Genomic DNA, 21,715 nt, shown 5'->3' with positions numbered 1-21,715 from the left:
ACTGAATGTTAGAATACGGATATTAAGACTGTCTTTTTAACCCAAGAAAAGGAGAATATTTTCACTTGTGACAAAGTTTAACTCCCAGGACTAGGAGAAGAAAAAGTGGCAATCTTATTACAAGACAATCTTATTGCAAGGGCAGTCTTCAAGTGTCTCAAATCCTGAGGGATCCTTTGATATTATATTCTATTCAAGGGAACAATAGAATCTTTGAGTAAAACTGTCTAAGCAAAATCTATAGAAAATGATGAATCTTATACTAAAGCTTAAAAAAGTAATAAAATTACAAAGTTTCTACAGAGACAGTTTGCAGAACATTAAGAAGGAAATGGGATTTTTAGTAAATGTCATTTATTGTCTTTTCAAAAAAGAAAATACAGTTTTCTTGGTTGATTTAGTTTGCTTTGGTTTTTTTTATTGTAGAGACATAAAAGATGGAAGACTACATGGCTTAAACTGGTTATGAAAATAATTATTTGCCCAAATATCTAAGTTATGAAATAAAATTTCATGTTTTGTTATATTTTGATTGTCATATGAACAGAGTTTTAAAAAATATACTTCTTTATATAAAGAAAATGATAAACAGTAAAGTTTAAATGTTCCATATGAGAAATGTTCCATAATCTCGTATCTCATTGACTAGATAACTATGTTGATATTTAAAATACTTTTTAAGTAATACAAGCCTATGTTTTAAAAAATTCAAGTTGTACTGAGAGGTATAAATGAAAAACAGGTGTGTTCCTTCCCTCTGACACCCCTCCCAAATCACCAGCCTATTTTCCCAAAGGGGCAGTTGTTAACAAAAGCATGTTTATCCTTCCAGAAAAGAGAATATATTCTCAGACACCTATGTATATATATGTGTGTGTGTGTGTGTATGTAATTACATTTTTTCACATTCATTTCATTATATATATTTAAAATAATATACTTGCAGGTCTTCTCATATCAGCACACACAGAGCTATCACCTTGTTTTTAACAGTTGTATACTAGTTCACTGGGCCTCATGGTGGCTCAGTGGTAGAGAATCTGCCTGCCAATGCAGGATACCTGGGTTAGATCCCTGGGTCAGGAAGATGCCTTAGAGAAGGAAATGGAAACCCACTCCTGTATTCTTGCTTGGGAGGTTCCATGTATGGAGGAGCCTGGCAGGCTACAGTCCATAGGGTCGCAAAAGAGTCAGACACGATTTAGCAACCATACGGCAACAGCAATAATAGTTCATTATATAATATACTGTAAGTATTTAACCAGTCCCCAACTGATGAAAGATTAAGTTGTTTTTATTTTTTATGAATATATCTGTAAAGACTTGGCAGTTGATAGAGATTGTTTAATCTGTTGAACTGATTTTCTCTCACACTGATATTTGACAGGTACTATTTCATTAGCATGGGTATTACCAAACTTTTAGCTTTTCTCTCAAGAGAAATTCGATTTATAGTATTTCATTTTCATTCTTTTTTAAATGGAAATTTTACTTAAAGAAAAATCAGAATGTACTTGCTTTTGGAGTAAGTGATGTCTTAGCTCAGTGATACGTGGACCAATTCAATGACGTAGAAACTGTTTTAATTTTGTAAGACTGGACTGGCAGATGTGGCTAAAACCAAGTAGATCAATGAATTTTAGGAAACTTTTTAAAGAGAAGATTAAACGGACAACTCATCTGTTTAAAAGATAATGTGTAGCTGTGGGGAGGGGAGAATGGGAATTTGTTGTTTAATGAATAAGAATTTTAGTTTTGCAAGATACAAAGAATTCTTGAGGTTTGTTGTTCAATGTGAATGTACTTAACACTATTGATCTGTACACATAAAAGTGGCTTAGATAGAGCATTTTACGTTATGTGTATTTTACCACCATTTGAAAAAAGATAATGTGCAAAATTTCACATTTATACAGAAAGATGGTTATCTAAAGCCTAATTTCAAAAGTATAAGTGAAGAACCTTTACCAGAAATGCAGTCTAGTACCTTCAGGGGCCAATTAATATCATCATATAATCAGATAAGGTCCAGAATGCAAAAGTCCCTGGTAATGGACTTCAATTTAATCTAAGGCACAAATGGCTAATATCAGCAGAGTAATTGTCCTTCTTATATGCAGGAATTGTCTGCTGTACTTGATAACCACCAGGACATCTCCCCAACTGGGAAGCACTTGTTTTCTGGGTTCTGAGAAAATATGTCTTCAAATAAACTTGTACTCATAATCTTCAACTCTAGTGACCAGATTTGGTACCTGGAGTTGAAGGCAGTGTCAGACCACTGAGAACAGAAGACCACAGTAAGAACCAAGGGGCTCTGACATACACATCGTTAAAAAGCATTGTATCATCTTTTTATTTATCATACCTCCCAGTCACTGTGTGAGGAAAACCAGAATGAAAGGGAGAGTAAGGTCTCCAGAACTGAGAAAATAATAACTTTGTTCACAATGACTGTGAGTCTCAGATCCTGTTTAAGAGAACAGACAAATCACTTATGAAAATAAAAATGCATTTATTTTGGAAAGATGGTACAATGCATGTTAAGGAATTATTTAGTTAAAGTGTTTACAAACTTAATAAACATATTTCTCAACTATTCAGTGGAAGTTGGACAGTTGCTTGCTGGCATTTGTACATTATATTTTAGCACAAAGCAGAGGTTGTCAAACTTGGGTGTACATTACAATCATCTGAGGAACTTTTAATTTGGGTGTCTTGGAGTTAGCCCAGACCAGTTAATCAGAATCTCTGAGAAATGTCTCCAGGTAATTCCAATGTGCAACCAAGGCTGAGAACCACTGACAGAAATATTCTCCACTTCAGTGCATATAATCCTTGTGGGGCTTTCCCCTTCCTCAGCAGAAACTTGGTTTTGTAGGTTTGGGCTTTTCCCAAGATTTGTATTTCTTAGATGCATCTGCTGATGCCTATGGCTCTGGTGCACACTTAGAGAAATACTACTATAGTGGCTGATATTCCTGATTTTTTCATCCTAATCACAGATCTCTTCTGCTTCCCAATAAACCCTATCCCCCTGCGCTTTGCTAATAGGGCTCTTTAACCAAGCTAATAATTTTTAGTGCTTGGCCTCCGGAACTTGCTCAAGATCTTCACATATGAGTTGCATGACTCTAAAATGGCCACATAATTCAATGAAGTTCTGACCAAAGTTAAACAGAGTGGGAAAATTACATCATGGTCTCTCCATGTTATGATTTTGTTAATAACTCCTTGAGTCATACTTTAGAAAATGACAACACAATATTCAACACTATTACCAACATCAAAATGTATCATTAGTGTTGTTCTACTGAGTCATTATGAAACTGAGAATATTTTAAAGTAAACTTTTGCATAAATAACCCTCTGAAGCATTTGTATTTTTTCTTCTGAAGTTTCATGTTTATTAAAATTTACCATGATTATATTTTACTGCTGCTCAATGAATCACCTTAATGTCACTGGCAAATGATGGACATATGTCTGTTTCATGACTCAAGTTGCAAGAGAAATATGAAATATTCTGATGCTCAAGGCAGGTCCTGTACGTTCACACTTCAAGATGGTGGAGTAGAAGGACTTGCTCTCATCTCCTCCTGCGAGAACACCAAAATCTCAATTGACTGTTGAATAGCCATTGACAGGGGGCTGTTGAAACCCACTGAGAAAAGATAAACCACACCCAAGGACAAAGGAGAAGCTGCAAAGATGGTAGGGGCCAAATCACGATAAAATCAAATCCTATATCCACCAGGTGGTGACCCAGAAACTGGATAACAATAATACCAAAGAAGTTCTTGCACTTTTGTGAAGGTTCTATGCCCCACATCAGTCTTCCCAACCTGGGGGATCCAGCAAAAAGACTGGGAATCCGACTTGAAGGACAGTGGGATTTGATTACAGAACTTCCACAGAACTGGAGGAAACAGAGGGCACAAACAAAATCTTGTGCACATCAAGATCCAATGAAGAGAGTAGTGACCCCACAAGAGACTGAGATAGACTTGACTGTGAGTGTTTGAGGGTCTTTTGTGGAAGCGTGGGTCAGAAGTGGCCTGCTGCAGGAGGAGGGGCACTGGCAGCAGCAGTCCTGGGAGGCACATATTGGCATAAGTCCTTTTTGGAGGTCACCAATAGCCCTACCATAGAGCCTGTAGACTCCAGGACTGAGTTTACAAATAGCAAACAACAAACAGGTTTGGAGCATAGCCCCACACATCAGCAGATAATTAGATTAAAGATTTACTGAGCATGGCCCTGCCCAACAAAGCAAGACTCAGTTCTTCCCACAGTCAGTCCCTCATCAGAAATCTTGCCCACGCCTCTTATCCTCATCCAGCAGAGTGTAGACAGAAGAAGCAAGAACTGTAACCCTACAGCCTACAGAACAAAAATCTCAATTGCAGAGATATAACCAAAATGACTACATGGATCACAGCATTGTGTAACTCAGTGAAGCTATAAGCCATGCTTTCCAGGGCCACCCAAGCCACGTGGGTCATAGTGGAGAGTTATGACAAAATGTGGTCCATTAGAAAAGGAAATGACAAACCACTTCAATATTCTTGCCTCAAGAACCCCAAGAACATTATGAAAAGGCAAAAAGATATGATACTGGGCTATGAGCCCCCCAGGTTGGTAGGTGTCCAATATGCTACTGGGAAAGAGTGGAGAAACAGCTCCAGAAAGAATGAAGAGGCTGGGCCAAACCAGAAATGATGTTCAGTTGTGTCTGGCAGTAAAAGTAAAGTCTGATCTGATGCTGTAAAAAACAATATTGCATAGGAACTTGGAATGTTAGGCCCATGAATCAAGGTACGTTGGATGTGGTCAAGCAGAAGATGGTAAGAGTGAACATCAGCATCAGTGAACTAAAATGGACTGGAATGGGCAAATTTAATTCAGATGACCATTTTATCTACTACTGTGGGCAAGAATACCTTAGGAGAAATGGAGTAGCCCTCAGTCAACGAAAGAGTCCAAAATGCAGTACAGGTGCAGTCTCAAAAATGACAGAATGATCTCAGTTCATTTCCAAGGTAAACGATTCAACATCAGAGTAATCCAAGTCTATGCCCCAACCACTAATCCAAAGAAGCTACAGTCCAGTGGTTCTATGAAGACCTATAAGACCTTCTAGAACTAATACTGAGAAAAGATGTACTTCTCATCACAGGAGATTAGAATGCAAAAGTAGGAAGTCAAGAGATACCTGGAGTAACAGGCAGGTTTGGCCTTGGAGTAAAAAATGAAGCAGGGCAAAGGCTAACATTTTTTTGCCAAGAGAATGCACTGGTCATAGCAAACACCCCCTTTCAATGACACAAGAGAAGACTTTACACATGGACATCACCAGATGGTCAATGGCAAAATCAGATTGATTATATTCTTTCCAATCAAAGATGGAGAGGCTCTATACAGTTAGCAAAAACAAGATGTGGAGCTGACTGTGGCTCAGACCATGAACTCCATATTGCAAAATTCAGGCTTAAATTGAAGAAAGCAGGGAAAACCATTAGACCATTCAGGCATGGCCTAAATCAAACCCCTTATAATTATAGAGTGGAGGTGATAAATTGATCCAAGGGATTAGATCTGGTAGACAGAATGCCTGAAGAACTTTAAACAGAGGTTCATGACCTTGTATAGGAGGTGGTGACCCAAACCATCCTTAAGAAAAAAGAAATGCAAAAAGGCAAAGTGGTTGTCTGAGGAGGCTACAAATGGCTGAGAAAAGAGAAATGAAAGGCAAAGGAGAAAGGGAAAGATATACCCAACTAAATGAGGAGTTTGAAAGAATAGCAAGGAGAGATAAGAAAGTCTGCTTAAGTGAGCAATGCAAAGAAATAGAGGAAAACAATAGAATGGGAAAGACTAGAGATATCTTCAAGAAAATTTCATGGGAATATTTCATGCAAAGATGGGCAGAATACAGGACAGAAAAACAGAAAGGACTTAACAGAAGCAGAGGAGATTAAGAAGAGGTGGCAAGAAGACACAGACGAACTGTATGAAAAAGGTCTTAATGACCTGGTTAACCACATGGTGTGATCACTTACCAAGAGCCAGACATCCTGCAGTGTGAAGTCAGGTGGGCCTTAGGAAGCATTACTACGAACAAGTTATCAAATTCCAGCTGAGCTATTTAAAATCCTAAAAGGTGATGCTATTAAAGTGCCACATTCAATATGCCAGCAAATTTGTAAAACTCAGCAGTGGCCATAAGACTGTAAAGGTCAGTTTTTATTCCAATCCCAAAGAAAGGCAATGCCAAAAAAATGTTCAAACTACCATACAATTGTGCTCATTTCACATGCTAGCAAAGTAACTCTCACAACCCTTCAAGCTAGGCTTCAGCAGTATGTGAACTGAGAACTTACAGATATACAAGCTGGATTTTAAAAAGGCAGAGGAACCAGATCAAATTGCCAACATCCAGTGTGTCACAGAAGAAGCAAGAGAATTCCAAAACTAAAAATATATTCTGCTTCATTGACTATGCAAAAGCCTTTGACTGTGTGGATCACAACAAACTGTTGAAAACTCTTAAAGAGATGGGAATACCAGACCTCTCTAATGAGAAACCTGTATGCAGGACAAGAAGCAACAGCCAGAACTGGTCATGGAACAATGGACTGGTTCAAATTGGGAAAGGAAGTACATCAAGGCTGTATATTGTCACCCTGCTTATTTAACTTCTTTTCAGAGTACACTATTTGAAATGCCAGGCTGGATGAATCACAAACTGGAATCAAGATTGCTGCCAGGAGGAATATCAACAACCTCAGATATGCAGATGATTCCACTCTAACGGCAGAAAGCAAAGAGGAACTGAAGAGCCTCTTGATGAGGGAGGACAAGCTGGGTTAAAATTCAGTATTCAAAAAACTTAGATCATAACATCCAGTTCCATCACTTCATGGCAAATAGAAGGGAAAAAAGTGAAAGCAGTGACAGATTTTATCTTCTTGGGTTCCAAAATCACTGCAGATGGTGACTGCATCCACGAAATTAAAACACGCATCCTCCTTGGAAGAAAAGCTATGACAGACCTAGACAGTGTATTAAAAAACAGAGACATCACTTTGCCAACAAAAGTCTCTATAGTCAAAGCTATAGATTTTCCAGTAGTCATGTTCAGATGTGAGAGTTGGGCCATAAAGAAGGCTGAGCACCAAAGAATTGATGTTTTGGAATTGTGGTGCTAAAGAAGACTCTGAGAGTCCCTGGGACAGCAAGGAGGTCAAACCAGTCAATCTTAAAGGAAATCAACCCTGAATATTCACTGGAAGGACTGATGCTAAAGCTCCAATACTTTGGCCACCTGATGTGAAGAGCTGACTCATTGGAAAAGAACATGATGCTGGGAAAGATTGAGGGAAGGAGAAGAAGGGGGTGACAGAGGTGAGCTGCATAGATAGCATCACTGACTCAATGGACATGAGTTTGAACAAACACTAGGAGATAGTGAGGGACAGGGAAGCCTGGCATGCTGCAGTCCACGAGGTCACAAAGAGTTGGACCCAACTAACGACTGAGCTACAACAACAGCATTTCCCCAGGCTCACCTAGAACTCTATATGCCTGTTTGAATAATCATACCAGAATGGAGGGGTCAGAGTTAGTTTAACACTGTGGAGTGAAACAGGATGGGCTTTGGAAAGAGATAAACCTGGTTCAGATTTCCTGCTCCACTTCTAGCTGTGTGATCTTGGGCAATAACTTCATCTTGTAGCACTTGTTTTTTTCTCCTGTACATGTTCAGCTGAAATACCCCTCTCAAAGGAGCATTTTGGCAAGGAGTAAATGAAATGCAGACGTGTTTAACACATTGGCTGACACATAGTAAGATGCTTGATAAATAGGGTTTTTTTTCCTTTCCTGCTATATATGATCAATAACGTGAACAGCTGAGAGTATAAATACAGATATTTTTCTAATTTGATGAACTCAAAGAAATTATGGGAAAGGAAGAATAATTCAAACTAGTGTTGGACTAACCCTCAGAAGTTCACTCAACCAAGGGTGACTGGGTTAACTCTAGCATCAGGTGATGTTGGGCAGGGGCCATTTTGGGTCCTGGCTGGGATTTAAGCCAGGAGACCTAAGGCCAAGGCTGAGAATGAGGCACAGTGTGAAGCCAAGGAGATCAACCTGAGCCAAGGGGAGACAGAGGCTGGTGCTCGAGGCAGCAGAGGTCAACACTTGAGTGACAGCCAGTCCTCAGAGAACCTGGAAGAAGCCTAGAAGGAGGCAAAGGGTTGGCCTCAAGGAATAAACCAGGAGCCCAAGATCTGCATTGGGAAGGTAGCGAAGCCTAGACAAGGTGGGACTCCAGAGCAGCAAGGCCAAACTCAGACCGTTTATGAGATAGCTTATAGTCTTAGAAAAATCACTCTTGTCTTTTGATATTAGCCTGGCTAAACTTTGCTGTCCTCATCATAGTCTCTCTTTCTGGTAGGCTTTCTCTGATGGGCATAAAAGTATCCTTCTATAATTAGACCCTATCCTAGGAAGTACAGGTTGAATAATGTAACTCCAAAATCTCAGTGGCTTAACATGATAAAAGTTTATTTTAAGCTCCTATCACAGTTTCACCATAAGTCTGTGGAGGTGGGAAGGAAGGGGACTCTGCTTCATGTACTTACAAAAGGACATTATTGTTCATTCATCCTATATATAATGGTTTGCACCTGCTAATCCCAAATTCCCATTCTAACCCTCTCCTAATTCCCCTCCCCTTGGTAACCACAAGTCTGTCTTCTATGTCTGTGAGTCTGTTTCTCTTCTGTAGATAAGTTCATTTGTGTCATATTCTAGATTCACACATAAGTGATATCATATGGTATTTGTCTTTCTCTTTCTGACTTACTTCACTTAGTATGATAATCTCAAGGTCCATCCATGTTGCTGAAAATGGCATTATTTCATTCTTTTTTTATGACTGAGTAATATTCCATTGTTTATACACACACACACACACACACACACAAACACACTACATCTTCTTTATCCATTCATCTGTTGATGGACATTTAGGTTGTTTGCATATTTTTGGCTACTGTAAATAGTGCTGCTATGAACGTAGGAATGCATGGATCATTTTATAATTTTGTCCAAAAATATGCTCCAGGAATGGTACTTCTGGATCATATGGTAACTCTATTTTTAGTTTTTTAAGGAAGCTCCATACTGTTCTCCATAGTCACTGCACCAATTTACTTTCCCTCCAACAGTGCAGGAGGGTGTCCTTTTCTCCATACTCTCTCCAGCATTTGTTATTCATAAACATTTTAATGATGGTATTCTGATTAGTTTGAGTGGGATCTCATTGTAGTTTTGACTTGTATTTCTCTAATAATTAGTAATCCAACAGGGATTCTTAATTTTTTTCCTTATTCCTTTTTTTTGTCACATATTCTTTTGGAAGTTAGTTGAAATTATATGGACTTTATCTCAGCATAAGATTTAATTATATAAAAGAAAATGCACAGTATTACAAAGGAAACCAACTAAATCCCAATACTGTTATCAAAATAGTAAGAATACAAAACTGTGATAAAAGTAATGTATGTGCTTCTTTATCAGAGTATGATATCTTTCATCCAGGGTATCATCTTTGGAGGACTTCCAAAGAGTCACTAAGTGCTCACTGCTAAACCTGAATCAGGGTCAGCCCCACAGTCAAGTATTTAGCATGTGCTTCTGTATACTGTTCTGATTATCTACCACTGTGTAAAACTACCCTTCCCCCCCAAAACCTTAGTGACTTAAAACAATCTTTTTATTGTGCTGGGCAATTTGTCTAGGATCTACATGGCATCCTCTAGGGAATCTGGAGCTTCCACTGGGCATCTTCCAAGATGGCATCTGTATTCACATGTTTGGCATGACAGTGCTCCTCGACCCCCATCTCCACATAGCTTAGGCTTCTCACAGCATGGTGGGCTCAACGGTGGTCATACTTCCCAGATGGTACCTGGCTTCTGAGACCAAGTATTTCAAGAGACAGAAGTGGAAGATGAGAGCATAAATAAGGATACTTTGCTAATAGTCTAATTCTGTGAAATTATGAGAAAGGAAAAATAATTCAAGCTAGTATTATACTACGCTCAGAAGTTCACTCAGTCAATGGTGACTTGGTCAACTCCAGCATCAGGTGATGTTAAATAGGGGCCACAGCCTCACTACTGCCATGGTTTCCTGGTCAAAATACTCAAAGCACTAACCTAGATTCAGTGGGGAATGAACACTGACCTCACCTCTCAAAGGGAAATTGTGTTCATCTTTAATATGCCATATATTGAATATATAAAATCTCATTTAATCTGTGTAATAACACTATGAAGTAAACATCACTGTCTGCTTTTTACTGATGAGACAGACCACAAAGAAGTATTTTGTCCAGAGTCACAAACCTAGTGAGTTTGAAGCTAGGGTAGTCTGATTGCAATGATTGGGCTCTTAACTACTAGGTATTCTTTATTCCACTTGACTTAACTCAAATCTACTACTTGAAAAGCAACACAGAATCTATCAGAGAAGTAAAACAGTAGTGCATTATAGAAGAACCGTTGGTTGCCTACCCAACATTCATTCTCTCCCTCCTCCCAGATTTATTTGGAAATGCAAATTATATCACTAAAGGGCCATATTCAACAGTTAGGTTAACCGTGTTTTGTTCAGTGAGATATAAGAAGCAATATTGTGTAATTTTCAGACAGTGTCATCAAAGAGAGAGTTCTTGATCTTCTGGATGTCATGCAGATGTGATCACTGGCACTCAGTAGCAATTTTGTAATATGAGGGAACTTGCTAAAGTGACAGAGTACCAGGTGGCACTAGTAGTAAAGAACCCACCTGCCAATGTAGGAGATATAAGAGACATGGGTTTGATCCCTGGGTTGGGAAGATCCCCTGGAGGAGGGCACAGCAACCCACTCCAGTATTCTTGCCTACAGAATTCAATGGACCAAGAAGCCTGGTGGGCTTAGTCCATAGAGTTGCAAAAAGTTGAGTTGGACATGACTGAAGCGACATAGCATGCATAAAGCGACAGAGTAGAAACACAGTTGAAGCCTGAATCTTGATGATCATGGAGTTGCCATATTGGTCTTGGGCAGCTGCCTCTGGACTCTGTTAATTGAGGGAGAAACAACTTTATATCTTGGTCTGCATGCTCAGTTGCTGAGTTGTGTCCAACTCTTTGTGACCCTATGAACTGTAGCCTCTGCCAGGCTACTCTATCCATGGGATTCTCCAGGCAAGATATTGGAATGGGTTGCCATTTCCTTCTCCAGGGCATCTTCCTGACCCAGGGATAGAAACAACATCTCCTGCATTTGCAGGTGGATTCTTTACCACCAAGGCACCTGAGAAGCCTGTTATCTTGGTCTATGCCACAGTAACTTAGAGTTTTTCTGTTTCTTACAGTTGAACCTAATCCTAAATAATATAGAAGAGATATGTGTATAAGTATAAACTTAGTCATGACAGCTTAACATTAATGGAAGTTTAAGGTTGCAGGAAATCACCAATAAACCAAAATTGCATTATAAAGAAGAGGTGTATGAGAGTAGCTCAGGAAAGATTAGAACACTCTATGTATTTGTCCACTTTAAAATATTACAGTGTTGAGCATGTTTGCCAAAAAATTGGAGATCAGTTCAGTGCAGTTCAGTTGCTCAGTTGTGTGCGACTCTTTGCGACTCCATGAACCGCAGCACGCCAGCCTCCCTGTCCAACACCAACTCCCGGAGTCCACCCAAACCCATGTCCATTGAATCGGTGATGCCATCCAACCATCTCATCTGTCGTCCCCTTCTCCTTCTGCCCTCAGTCTTTCCCAGCATCAGAGTCTTTTCCAATGAGTCAACTCTTCGCATGAGGTGGCCAAAGTATTGGAGTTTCAGCTTCAGCATCAGTCCTTCCAATGAATACCCAGGACTGATCTCCTTTAGGATGAACTGGTTGGATCTCCTTGCAGTCCAAGGAACTCTCAAGAGTCTTCTCCAACACCACAGTCCAAAAGTATCAATTCTTCGGGGCTCAGCTTTCTTTATAGTCCAACTCTCACATCCATACATGACCACTGGAAAAACCATAGCCTTGACTAGACGGACCTTTGTTGGCAAAGTAATGTCTCTACTTTTTAATATGCTGTCTAGGTTGGTCATAACTTTCCTTCCAAGGAGTAAGTTTCTCTTAATTTCATGGCTGCAATCACCATAACAGTGATTTTGGAGCCCCCAAAAATAAAGTCTGACACTATTTCCACTGTTTCCCCAGCTATTTCCCATGAAGTGATGGGACCAGATGCCATGATCTTAAGTTTTCTGAATGTTGAGCTTTAAGCCAACTTTTTAACTCTCCTTTTTCACTTTCATCAAGAGGCTCTTTAGTTATTCTTCACTTTCTGCCATAAGGGTGGTGTCATCTGCATATCTGAGGTTATTGATATTTCTCCCGGAAATCTCGATTCCAGCTTATGCTTCCTCCAGCCCAGCATTTCTCATGATGTACTCTGCATAGAAGTTAAATAAGCAGGGTGACAATATACAGCCTTGACGGACTCCTTTTCCTGTTTGGAACCAGTCAGTTGTCCCATGTCCAGTTCTAACTGTTGCTTCCTGACCTGCATATAGGTTTCTCAAGGGGCAGGCCAGGTGGTCTGGTATTCCCATCTCTTTCAGAATTTTCCACAGTTTATTGTGATCCACACAGTCAAAGGCTTTGGCATAGTCAATAAAGCAGAAATAGATGTTTTTCTGGAACTCTCTGGTGTTTTCAGTGATCCAGCGGATGTTGGCAATTTGATCTCTTGTTCCTCTGTGTTTTCTAAAACCAGCTTAAACATCTGGAAGTTCACAGTTCACGTATTGCTGAAGCCTGGCTTGGAGAATTTTGAGCATTACTTTACTAGAGTGTGATATGAATGCAATTGTGTGGTAGTTTGAGCATTCTTTGGCATTGCCTTTCTTTGGGATTGGAATGAAAACTGACCTTTTCCAGTCCTGTGGCCACTGCTGAGTTTTCCAAATTTGCTGGCATATTGAGTGCAGCACTTTCACAGCATTATCTTTCAGGATTTGAAATAGCTCAACTGGAATTCCATCACCTCCACTAGCTTTGTTCGTAGTGATGTTTTCTAAAGCCCACTTGATTTCACATTCCAGGATGTCTGGCTCTAGGTGAGTGATCACACAATTGTGATTATCTGGGTCGTGAAGATCTTTTTTGTATAATTCTTCTGTGTATTCTTGCCACCTCTTCTTAATATCTTCTTCTTCTGTTAGGTCCCTACCATTTCTGTCCTTTATTGAGCCCATCTTTGCATAAAATGTTCCCTTCGTTTCTCTAATTTTCTTGAAGAAATCTCTAGTCTTTCCCATTCTGTTGTTTTCCTCTATTTCTTTGCATTGATCACTGAGGAAGGCTTTCTTATCTCTCCTTGCTATTCTTTGGATCTCTGCATTCAAATGGGTATATCTTTCCTTTTCTCCTTTGCTTTTCACTTCCCTTCTTTTCACAGCTATTTGTAAGGCCTCCTCAGACAGCCATTTTGCTTTTTCTTGGGGATGGTCTTGATACCTACCTCCTGTACAATGTCACGAACTTTCATCCATAGTTCATCAGGCACTCTATCACATCTAGTCCCTTAAATCTATTTCTCACTTCCACTGTATAGTCATAAGGGATTTGATTTAGGTCATACCTGAATGGTCTAGTGGTTTTCTCCACTTTCTTCAATTTCAGTCTGAATTTGGCAATAGCGAGTTTATGATCTGAGCCACAGTCAGCTCCCGGTCTTGTTTTTGCTAACTGTATAGAGCTTCTCCATCTTCGGCTGCAAAGAATATAATCAATCTGATTCCAGTGTCGACCATCTGGTGATGTCCATGTGTAGTGTCTTCTCTTGTGTTGTTGGAAGAGGGTGTTAGCTAGGACCAGTGCGTTCTTGGCAGAAGACTATTAGCCTTTTCCCTGCTTCATTTTGTACTCCAAGGCCAAATTTGCCTGTTACTCCAGGTGTTTCTCGACTTCCTACTTTTGCATTCCAGTCCCCTATAATGAAAAGGACATCTTTTTTGGGTGTTAGTTCTAGAAGGTCTTGTGCAAGCAAATGCAAAAGCCATGTTTGTTTTCAATACATAAAAATAGGGCTGCCCTGAGAGAAACTTATAAACTGTCTCCCTCTCATGTTTGTTGACTATTGGTGATGTTTTCTTAGGATTGGTTCTGGGTCCAATAGGCTTTTTATTTCCTTTGGTGGTTTATGTAATGGAATACAGAAGTAACTCATTATATTCCTAAAATAAAGTTTCAGTGTAAGAAGAGACAGGCCCTTAATTTGGAATGGTTTTGATTTAGTTGGAGAAGTTATCAGAGACCATGCATAGAAATAAATTTCATCCACTGAAATGAGAACACCTCTTTGTGTCTCAGTGTCTCTCAGTGAAGGAACTAGACAAGATGGTCCCCAGGGTTCATTCTAGTCTTAGTCTTTAGTATGTAGATGAAAAACCATATGATTATCATAGTCAAAGTTGAAAAATATTCAATAGCTTTTAGCCGTTATATGGATACGTTATTAAACTGAAACAGTTTTAAAAGAAAAAACATATAAAGTTTTTTTTTTTTACCGTAATTTTGTGGTAGCTCTCCCCTGAGCACATAGGTCAGCATTCTTAGTTGCAAATGGAAAATTCTGCCTGATTTAAGCAAAAAAGCAATTTCTCAAAAGGCTCTTGGAGTAAGTCAAGCATCTCCAGGTAGGCCATGCTTACAACCCAGGTAAGAATCAGAGCCCAAATCACGTTTAAGGACATATGATAGCAACATGTCTGCTGCTCCCACTGAATGCTTGGCTGCCCCTGGAGGCTCCAGAGGGCACAGATGAATTCTTGACCCTTCCAGCTCCTTTGCCTCACTCATTCCAGATTTAAAGTCTTGAGCAGAAACACCTGATTGGCCAAGACTGGATTACACACCTGAGCCCAAACTTCCAGAGACAGTGAAATCAAGGATCAGGATCATTCTCTGAAGTCTACAAAATAGGGAATTCCCTCAAACACAGGAAAGGACTCCTTCAAATTCTCTACGCATTTCTACTACATCTGCTATACTTAGGGTTATCTCTATCAAGTGTACCCACAGATGTATTTATTATATAGGTTCTACTGCATATGTCAGAGACTCAAAGTAACTGTGACTTACATAAGGTAGACATTTATCTTCTCTCATGTTACAGTCAAGAAATAGATGGTTCCAGACATGGCTGCTGCTGCTGCTGCTGCTAAGTCACTTCAGTTGTGTCCAAGTCTGTGCAACCCCATAGACTGCAGCCCACCAGGCTCTGCCATCCCTGGGATTCTCCAGGCAAGAACACTGGAGTGGGTTGCCATTTCCTTCTCCATTGCATGCCAGACATGGCATGGAGCCATAAAGTCATTCAGGGATCCAAGTTTTTTGCATCTCATAGTTCTATGATACTTAGGATATTGCCCTTATTCAAACAGTCCAATATGACACACCAGCACATCCACACCCACATTGCAAGCAGCATGATAGAAAATGGAAGAAAGATGGGCCTGTTCTTACATTAAGACACATTCCAGAGTTGAACATACCTCCCATCATATGCAATTAGCCAGCTCTTAGTAACATGACCATGCTTAATGGTACAGGAGGTTGAACAATGCCATCTTTATACTGAACTTTATATTGGACATCCCATGTAATGTCCACCAATCAAGGGTTCCATCACTATAAGAGAAGGGGAGAAAAGATACTGGAGGACAACCAGTATTGAAGCAATCTCTCTCTTGACAAATAGCAGGTTGAAATTTTAGTGAATAAGATTAGGTAAGAATATAATAGAATTTTCTGTGAAGGTTGCTGAACACAGTTAATTTAAAATGTGAGAAATGCTTCCAAATGTCTAAAAATGGGATAGTGTTTCATTTGTAAATGAGATGGGTTGAGAAAAGGGATAGTTCATGCTCAGTCTCAGACTTAATGTTTATATTCAGAAATGACAAAGGTTAAAAGACTGGACTAAATGAAAGTTTAAGGGTCTTTCTTGAGGCAGATTGCTATAGTCAGGATTGTATGCTTGGCAGAATGTAGTGTGCCAATGCAAATGCCCCTCTGGGTCTTTGTAGAACATGCAGCAGCCCCTAAGGAGGTCAAAGAGACCTTGGGGTTAGAGGAAATGGAGAAAATACTGGGAAAAATTCACAGATGAGAAATACATGGGCAAACTGGGTACAAGTTCAAAGCTGTGGAAATAGTATGGAGAGTTAGAGGGCACTTGTATGTCTGGGTCATCTTGCAACATGCTTCTGGAGGCAAAGAGTAACGGGGCTCTAAGCCACTGGTGACAAGGGTGGAGCGCAGTGCCCAGAGAATGACAGCTAGATCAGAATCTCCCAGGACTGCTGCTGCCTGGCTCAGAGGCTCCTGGGCTGACTATTCTGAACCACACTTTCAGAAACAGTCTTCAAGGAACTGATTTCCTAGGATAGCAGTAACGCTTGGTTCATTTCCAGCACCATACATGTCCCAAAAGCTTTTTATAGACATTCTCTATTCTCAAGATTTCAGGTTTATTATGAAGATATACATGTTATCCAAGCAAACTATGTGTGTCACAGGGAGCTTTGGTTTAGTATTGGTGTTTTTGTTGCCTTCTACCCTTTTTCCACATTATATAAATATATTGAAAAACACTAATGAAAGCATAGATTCCTGGACTGATAAATTTTTAATAATAATTATAGTATTAATAGTAACTAGTATTTTTTTATTGACTTAGTGCTTTACATGAACTTTCACATTTAAAAAAGTTGAGGTGTAATTGACACGCAACATTATATTAGTTTCAGGTGTACAACAAAATGATTCTATAATTGTATACACTGGGAAATGATCACCACAGTAAGTCTTGTTCATGTTCATCACCACACACACAGAATTTTTGTGTGTGTGATAAGAACTTTTAAGATTTAATCTCTTAGCAAATTTCAAATGTGCAATACAGTATGATTAACTATAGTTACCATGCTTTACATTATATCCTCATGATTTATTTATTCTATGATTGGAAGTTTGTAACTTTTGTCTCCCGTTACCCATTTGGCCCACTCCCAACCCCTTCCTCTGGCAACCGCTGATCTGTATCTATGAGGCCGGGCTTTTAGATTGCACATATTAGAGATCATATGCATTTGTCTTTCTCTAATATTTCACTTAGCATAGTGCCCCCAAGGTCCATTGATGTTGTTATAAATGGTGAAATTCTGTTCTTTTTAAAATAATCTTCCATTGTGTATATATACCCCATTTTCTTTACCATTCATATATGGATGGACATTTAGGTTTTTCTGTATCTTGGCTATTGTAAGCAATGCTGCAATGAACATGGGGTTTCTTCTACTCTTGGTCTACCACAATTCGACTCAATGGACGTGAGTCTGAGTGAACTCTGGGAGATGGTGATGGACAGGGAGGCCTGGCGTGCTGCAATTCATGGGGTCGCAAAGAGTTGGACATGACTGAGTGACTGATCTGAACTGAACCACAATTAGTTTAAGTTGCAGCAAGTACAAGGAGTATTTTTCAGGAAAAGATGGATAACGACAATGGCCTATTTATTGCTTTCCCTAGTAAATAAAATAACATGTTTTAAATTCTTCTCTATTCCACCACTGAAGAATAACAAATCAATAGCCCTGTCCATTGATGGATGAATGGATAAGCAAAAATGTGGCAGATACACACAATGGAATATTATTCAGCCTTAGATAGGACAGACATTCTGACATAAGGTATGATGTTGATAAACCTTGAAGGCATTATGCTAAGTGAAATAAGCCGGTCATAAAAAAACAAATACTGTGTAATTTCATTTATATGAGATACTAGAGTACTCACATTCACAGAGACAGAAAGTAGAATGGTGGTGGCCAGGGCCTGGAGAGAGGAGGGGAATGGGGAATTAGTTTTTAACAGGTATATCACTATCACCGATTTAATGGACAGAAATTTGAGCAGACTTCGGAAGACAGTGAAAGACAGAGGAGCCTGGAATGCTACCATCCCTGGGATCACAAAGAGTTGGATACAAGTTACTAATTGAACAACAACTCAAGATGAAAAGAGATTTGCAGATGAATGGTGATATCTGTACAACAGTGTTAATATACACAATAGCACTGAACTGTACACTTAAAAATGGTTAAGATGGTAAATTTTGTGTTATGTGTATTTTACCACAATAGCAAAAATTTGGAAAAAATTATCAGTAGCTTTATCTGAGTTCCCCATGGATACATTGGACTGGTCTTCTACATTATTCTTTTCTAGTACCTACCTTTGGACTTCGTGAAGCAGTGTTTTTATAGCACTCTAAGTGCCTATGCTATACTATCTCAGGGTTTGATAGATTTCTACTTTCTTTGTGAGGTTTATTCAACCCTCCTTTGTGGATTCCTTTCAAACTCTGTATTTTTTCCTTACTTGATTTTATCTTTATTTCTCAAATGTTTACTGCACTTAGATCCTGTGTCAGTGGTTGAGAGCATTTAGACTGCCTGCATGAAGTCCTTGCTCTACTGCTTCTTTTCTCTGGGCCCTTGGATGAATGACTTCACCTACCTGTGTCTGTTTCCTCTTCTGTATAAGGGTGATAATAATAGTATCCAGACATGCTAGGAGGTTTAAAGATTTAATACACAAAAAGGGCTTAGGACAGTGCCTGTCACATAGTAAACACTTAATAAATATTCTCTATTCAGTTCAGTTCAGTCGCTCAGTCGTGTCCGGCTCTTTGCGACCCCATGAACCACAGCACACCAGGTTTCCCTGTCCATCACCAACTCCCGGAGTTCACCCCAACTCATGTGCATCGAGTTGGTGATGCCATCCAGCCATCTCATCCTCTGTTGTCCCCTTCTCCTCCTGCCCTCAATCCCTCCCAGCATCAGGGTCTTTTCCAATGAGTCAACTCTTCACAACAGGTGGCCAAAGTTTGGAGTTTAAGCCTCAGCATCAGTCCTTCCAATGAACACCCAGAACTGGTCTCCTTTAGGATGGACTGGTTGGATCTCCTTGCAGTCCAAGGGACTCTCAAGAGTCTTCTCCAACACCACAGTTCAAAAGCATCAATTCTTTGGCGCTCAGCCTTCTTCACAGTCCAACTCTCACATCCATACATGACCACTGGAAAAACCATAGCCTCGACTAGACGGACTTTTGTTGGCAAAGTAATGTCTCTGCTTTTCAATATGCTATCTAGGTTGGTCATAACTTTCTTTCCAAGGAGTAAGCGTCTTTTAATTTCACGACTGCAATCACCATCTGCAGTGATTTTGGAGCCCAGAAAAACAAAGTCTGACACTGTTTCCACATCTCTTTCCCATGAAGTGATGGGACCGGATGCCATGATCTTAGTTTTCTGAATGTTGAGCTTTAAGCCAACTTTTTCACTCTCCTCTTTCACTTTCATCAAGAGGCTTTTTAGTTCCTCTTCACTTTCTGCCATAAGGGTGGTGTCATCTGCATATCTGAGGTTATTGATATTTCTCCCGGGAATCTAGATTCCAGCTTATACTTCCTCCAGCCCAGCGTTTCTCATGATGTACTCTGCATAGAAGTTAAATAAGCAGGGTGACAATATACAGCCTTGATGGACTCCTTTTCCTGTTTGGAACCAGTCTGTTGTCCCATGTCCGGTTCTAACTGTTGCTTCCTGACCTGCATATAGGTTTCTCAAGAGGTAGGTCAGGTGGTCTGGTATTCCCATCTCTTTCAGAATTTTCCACAGTTTATTGTGATCCACATAGTCAAAGGTTTTGGCATAGTCAATAAAGCAGAAATAGATGTTTTTCTGGAACTCTCTTGCTTTTTCGATGATCCAGCGGATGTTGGCAATTTGATCTCTGGTTCCTCTACCTTTTCTAAAACCAGCTTGAACATCTGGAAGTTCACGGTTCATGTATGCTGAATTCTCTATTACTATAATTAAATTAACTATTATTATTTCCCGAAGTTCTCTCTGGGAGTCTTCAGTAGGAAGCATCTCTTGATGTTTCTAGCAGCTCTGCCTGCCATTGTTCTGGTAAGATCACTTATCTTTACTCTGGATAACTGCCATCCTAATTGATTCTATTAATCCTGGTCCCACCTAGATTCCCAAGCACTGTTTAACTCAGGCCTGGCCAGTCATACAATATTTCATCCCTCTAAAAGCAGTGATTGGTTCAAAGTGTGGGCCTGGGACTCAAGAAGGGCCAATCAGAGTTCTTCTTTGGTCATGACAAGGAGATTCTGGAATATAGTAGTCTGTGTTTATGCCAGGGCTGCCAAGCTGAGACAATGGAAGCTTTGTGATATAGGCAGCCATCTTCCCTGTCTGCACAGAGGAAGCCCATCCGAGATGGGAAGCAGTAAGGCTAACACCCAAAAGGAAAAAGAACTGAGAGATAGTGTGGTGGGGTAGGGAGGAGAGAGCGAGATATGGGCCTATAACTTTGAGTTTTGGGGGCTGGCAACCCTCTGTCAGCCCCTATCCTGAACTTTCCAGGTCTGGGAGCCCACAAAGTATCTTTTTGCTTAAGGTGGTTTGAGCTCAGTTGTTGTCACTATAACTAAAAGACTCATGGCCAGGATGCCCTTTACATTCTATTTGTCCTTCTCCCTTCTCTTCCCTCCCTTCCATTTCTTTCTTCCCAGATCCCTAGTGACAAGGCTCTTGTCCTGAACTGGGACTGTCAGACTCCTACTCTGCAAGACCCATCTCTTTCCTTTTCTTGATTCCGGAGTTTTCCACCTCTGGCTAATTTTCCTAATTTTCTTTGCTGGGATCACTAGCTGTGACCTAAAACCTTCATTTCTTCTTAAATCTCTCCTCCACCCCCCTTTTTTTTTTCACCTCAGACAACTTCTCTGTCTTCCTGTAAGCAGATGCATCAAGTTTATTTTTTATTCTTTGCTTTTCTTCTGCATCTTTGCAGCTGGTACCTTTATGCCCTTCTTCTCTTCTGACATTAATCTTTGGATATCTGCATAAATGTGTTTCTTTTTACTATAGAAAACACTGCTGTTTTATCTTTCATACCTGAAACACTTCCTGACTATGCATTCCTCATCTCTGGCTGTTCCCTATAACAAATCAAATTATTGGTCCCTAAATGAAAACCACCAGCAAGTACCTAATTTCCCTCTCCTCACACCATCAGTTCGGTTTCTTACTTATTCCTTTAGCCAAGCCTCAAACCAATACCTTTATCTAGGGCTGTTAAAATCTCAGAGGTATTTAAAGGCAAGTTTAGCTCTTACTTAGATTGTGATTCCAATTGATAAATGTAGAAGGAATGAAGAATACAGAAAGTCAACATTAGGCCAGTATCTAGTAGTAAGTGTTATAGGTAAGAACCACTGATGTATACTAAAATCAATGAGCAAAGTATAAGGAGAAATAGGGTATTTGAATAGTCTCAAAGAATCTCCCCACAGGATATATATTGGTTATATAGGAGAAAATTATAACTTCACACTAGAGAAAGCTAGAAGATACCACCTTAACCAGATGATCAAGATGAACATCACCGCTAGTAAGACACATCAACGTCAAATGATGCACTAAGTGTACAATATTTCTTCTGAGATGTTCTTGCCAAAAGTGTACGACCTCAGCTGAATCATGAAACAT

The 21,715-nt window shown here is 39.8% G+C and overlaps 2 long non-coding RNA genes across 4 annotated transcripts in view; one reads left to right on the top strand and one right to left on the bottom strand.

Moving 5' to 3' along the window:
• LOC133246055 (uncharacterized) overlaps window positions 1–21,715 on the top strand; it is a 46,302-nt gene that overhangs the window by 1,755 nt on the left and 22,832 nt on the right. The window lies entirely within an intron of this gene.
• Window positions 1–21,715, bottom strand: part of LOC133246054 (uncharacterized) — a 60,525-nt gene that overhangs the window by 36,220 nt on the left and 2,590 nt on the right. The window contains exon 4 of one of the 3 annotated variants that reach the window (XR_009735881.1): window positions 913–17,976. The exons of the other annotated variants lie outside the window; for them this stretch is intronic. This is a non-coding gene — a long non-coding RNA (uncharacterized LOC133246054). Of the gene's footprint in view, window positions 1–912; window positions 17,977–21,715 lie in introns of those variants that run through there. 3 annotated transcript variants of the gene reach the window in all.

This window comes from Bos javanicus, chromosome 4 (assembly GCF_032452875.1).
Source record: "Bos javanicus breed banteng chromosome 4, ARS-OSU_banteng_1.0, whole genome shotgun sequence".
Taxonomy (NCBI): domain Eukaryota; kingdom Metazoa; phylum Chordata; class Mammalia; order Artiodactyla; family Bovidae; genus Bos; species Bos javanicus.
The sequence above is the reverse complement of the archived record's forward strand: the minus strand, read 5'-3'. Positions and strand labels throughout refer to the sequence as shown.